The sequence below is a fragment of the Dasypus novemcinctus genome, chromosome 6, assembly GCF_030445035.2.
Source record: "Dasypus novemcinctus isolate mDasNov1 chromosome 6, mDasNov1.1.hap2, whole genome shotgun sequence".
Taxonomy (NCBI): Eukaryota; Metazoa; Chordata; class Mammalia; order Cingulata; family Dasypodidae; genus Dasypus; species Dasypus novemcinctus.
Window position 1 is genome coordinate 110,509,393 of NC_080678.1, and position 4,646 is coordinate 110,514,038.

At 35.3% G+C, this 4,646-nt stretch overlaps 1 pseudogene; it reads left to right on the plus strand.

Moving 5' to 3' along the window:
• The first annotated feature begins 298 nt into the window (after positions 1–298).
• Positions 299–484, plus strand: LOC131279057 (U1 spliceosomal RNA; annotated as a pseudogene).
• Positions 485–4,646: the final 4,162 nt, after the last annotated feature.

The following is a 4,646-nucleotide window of genomic DNA, read 5'->3' on the forward strand; positions in this document are numbered from 1 at the left end:
AGGGAGTTGGGTGTGAGGGATATGCAGGATAGAGCACACCTGGGACATGCCTTTATGGAATATTTAAGTGTTCATCTTGTCATAGTGTGTTATCTCAGTGGGTGGAGACCCACACAATACACAAGAAAATATTAAACTCCTATCCTGGTGAGCCCTGCTATGTTCTCAATTAGAAAGAAAAGAATCTCTCAAGAACATAGGCACTGTGCCTAATAAAAGAAAACAGACCAATATGTCCAGCCCTCAATATTATTGCAAGTAACTATAAATCTTATTTTTCTAAAATTGAAACTTAGTAATACTTACCTGGCAGGGGAGATAACATGATCGTGAAGGGGGTTTTCTCAGGGCAAAGCTTATCCATTGTACTCCATATGTGCTGACTCCTGTCATTTTCCGAAATGCTGGAAATTCGACTGCATAATTTGTGATGGTGGTGAAATAAATAAATAAATTTTAAAAATTGAAACTTAGTGGTTGCCATAAGTTCTGATAACAGGGGGAGAGATGGAACATAGGGCATTTTTTAGGACATTAGAATTGTTCTACATGATCTTGCAGTAACAAATACAGGCCTTTCAAAATTTCATCAAAACTTATAAAAGTGTATGGTGGAAAATGTAAACCATAATGTAAACCATTGACCATGGTTAGTAGCAATGCTTCAATATTTGTACATCAATTGTTAAAAATGTACCATACACATGTAGAATGTCATTAATAGGGAAGAGTGGAAAAGGGGGAGGGCATTAGGTATATGGGCATCTCCTATATTTTCTATGTGACTTTTCTGTAACCTAAAGCTTCTTTGAAAATAAAATGAGAGAAAAAAAAAAAGACAGTGGGGGAACATAGGCAAGAAATTGTCTCTATATATACAACATAATAGATCTTACATGAAAGACAATGTATAAAAATTTTTCATTTCAAATTTTTAATATTTTTGTTGTTATTTTAAAATTTGTTATTTTATTAATATTATCATTTTTTGGCTTCATTTTTAGAAAGGTTTTGGATCACAACTGTAGCAGAGGAGGATCATAGGTATGGGGTGTTGGTGATGGGACAGTGTATGTGGAGGGGTACACCTGGGGCATGCCTCTAAGGCATATGAATATGCTCCAGTGTTCCTGAGGTGTTGTTTTGGTGGGTGGAAAACTGCACAATAAACAAAAGAATATTGAATTCCCATCCTGGGGAATACTGCTACATTCTCTATTAGAGTGGCAAGAATCCCCCAAGTAAATGGGCAGTGCCTAGTGAAGGAAGACAGATCATTACACCAGGCCCTTGATATTGATGATTGTATTTATGAACCTTTCTTGTGAAATTGAAACTTAACCTAGTATTATATATTGCCTAAGAGTTATCTCCTGAAAGCCTCCTTGTTGCTCTCTCTAAGCCAAACTCAGCATATAAATATACTACCTTCCCTCTGGTGTGGGACATGACTTCTAGGATAAACCTCCCTGGCACTGAGGGATTATTAGGAAGTACCAGCCAGCAATGTATCTGGAAAAAGACCTTGACCAAAAGGGGAAAATATTAAATACAAATGAATTTTTATGGCTAAGAAATTTCAAAGTGAGTCGGAGGTCATTCCAGAGGTTACTCTTATGCATGTCTCAGCAGGATCTCATTGACTGCTACAGTAAACAGTGCCTCAAACTTTAGGGCTCCTGAAGGCTCTAGAGACAGCCAAACACTATAAGCAGGGCAGACAGGCAGTCAGTGGGCCTTACTTTGGAATTTATGCTCCCCAGTGTAACAGAGTTAGACCATTTGTAGTTTCCCTACACATGGCTCTTCTGCCTCTTTTATTTGAACCTGTAATTAGCATTATACTTGTTAAATATATGTCCCAGAGACTTAAATCTTTGATCTGTTCATGTACCAGTTGAGCCCTGAATCTCAGCAGACTTGCAACACCTACTCTCCAGTTCATTGGACTCACCCAGGACAATTAACAAGGAGATGATGATGGACAACACCCATCCCAAGGAAGAGACAATGTCTGCAACTGCAGGCAAGATAATTCCATCCCTCTACCCCATGGAATGTAAGCCCCCTCTCAATTTTAAGCAGAGTGTGCATTACCATCCTAAATCCTCAAAATAGGGGAATAAACAAGGGACTATATAGACTTGTTATAATTCTGTTATAGATTTACTATTATTCTAGCAATGGACGAACTTTTATCATTGATGTAGATGCAGTGGCCACTAGGGGTTCTGAGGGGAGTGAGAGGGAAGAATAGGTGTAACATGGGAACATTTTCAGGACATTGAAATTGTCCTACATGACATTGCAATGGCAGATACAGGCATTATACATTTTGTCAGAACATATAAAATTGTGTGGGGCAGAGTGTAAACCCTAAACTACAAGGTTTAGTACAAGGTTGGTAGCAATACTTCAATATTTGTTCATCAATTGAAACAAATGTACCGTGCTAGTGGAAGATATTGTTAATGTGGGAAAGTATGGAAGGGGGAGGAAGTGGTGCATATGTGAATCCCCTATATTTTTTATGTAACATTTATGTAATCTAAAGCTTCTTTTAAAAAATTTAAAAATGTTGCTTCCCTGAAAAGATCAATAAAATTGACAAACCTTAACAAGACTAGCAAGGAAAAAAGAGAAAGGATGCAAATACTAAAATGCAGAATGAAAGGAGAGACATTAAAATTGACCTTACAGAAATGAAATGGATTATAAGAATACTCTGAAAACTGTATGCCAACATATTCAATAATTGAGAGGAAATGGGCAAATTCCTAGAAACACACATCTTACCTAAACTGACTCATGTAAATATAGAATATTGCAACATACCTATAACAATTAAAGAGATTGAATAAGTAATCAAAAGCATCCCAACAAAGTAAAACCCAGGACCACATAGCTTCATTGATAAATTTTACCAAATATTCAAAGAAGAATAAGCATCAGTCCTCAAGCTTTTCCAAAAAATTGAAGAGAATGGAACTATTCCTAACTCATTTTATGAAGCAAATGTTACCCTAATATCAAAGCCAGATAATGACATCACAAGAAAAGGAAACTATAGACCAATTTCCTTTATGAACATAGATGCAAAAATCCTCAATAAAATACTAGCAAATCCAATCCAATAGTATATTAAAATAATTATACAATCATGACCAAGTGGGATGTAGGAATGCAAGGATGGTTTAGCATAAGAAAATCAACCAATGTAATAATCCCATTAATAGAATGGAGTAATATATTGACATGGTCATCTCAATTGATACAGACAAGGCTTTTGACAAAATCCAACATCCTTTCATGATTAAAACACTTAGAAAAATAGGAATAGAAGGAACTTCCTCAACTTGATTAAGGACATATCTCTCAGCTACCTGTATACTCAGTGTTGAAAGACTGAATGCCTTCCACTTGAGAACAGGAACAGTACAAGAATGCCTGCTTGCTTTCACCACTGTACTTGTAGTCCTTGCCAGAATAACTAGGCAAGAAAAAGAGGTAAAAAGACCGAAGTCAGAACCAAGGAAGTAAAACCATCTCTATTTGAAGATGACAGGATCCTATATATAGGAGATTCCAAAGAATCCACAATTAGTCTACTGGAAATGATAAATTCAGCAAAGTTTCAGGCTACAATATCAACAACTCCAAATCATTTGTTTCTATATATCACCAAAAAATATTTGAAATTGGAAATAAAAAAAGACTCCCATTCACAATAGCTCATAAAAGGATACATCACTTAGGAATACATTTAACTGAGGAAATGAAGGACTTGTACACTGTAAACTACAAAGTATTTCTATAAGAAATGAAAGTTCTAAATAATTGCTAAGACATCCTGTGTTTATGGATAGGCAGACATAATCTTATTAAGATGTCAGTATTACCCAAAACTATCCACAGATTCAACACAGTACCTAACAAAATCCTTGCAGCCTTTTATTTTTATTTATTTTACAGTAATTGAAAAGCCAGTCTGTAAAATCATATGTAATCTCATGATTACATGATTTAGCTAAATCTATATTGCAAAGAGGAAACAAAGTTGGAAATCTCCACACTTCCCAATTTAAAAACTTACAACTGAGCTACAGTAATCAAAACAGCATGGTACTGGCATTAAGATATTTCTTAGGATTAGAAGTGAGAGTTCAGAAATAAACCTTTTGGCAAGAGTGACAACAAAATTAATTGGGAAAAAAAATGGTCTCTTCAACAAATGGTATTGGAAAAGTGGATATCCATATGCAAATGAGAGAATTCAGACCCTTCCTCACACCATATAAAAAAAATTAACTCTAATTGAATTGTGTACCTGAACAAAAGAGCTAATATCCTAGAAGTCCTAGAAGAAAACAGGGTGGGTGGGCATTCATAATCATAGATATGGTATTCATTTCTTAGATAAGACACCAAAAGCAGGAGCAACAAAAGGAAAAATAGATAAAATGGTCTCCATTAAAATGAAAAGTTTTGCATATCAAAAGACACTTTTAAAGTGAAAAGATAACTTACAGAATGGGAGAAAATCATTGTGATCCATATAGTTGTTAAGTGTTTGGTATAGAGAATATGTAAAGAATTCCTACAACTCAATCACAAAAAGACAGCCCAATTAAATTTGGGTAAAGGAC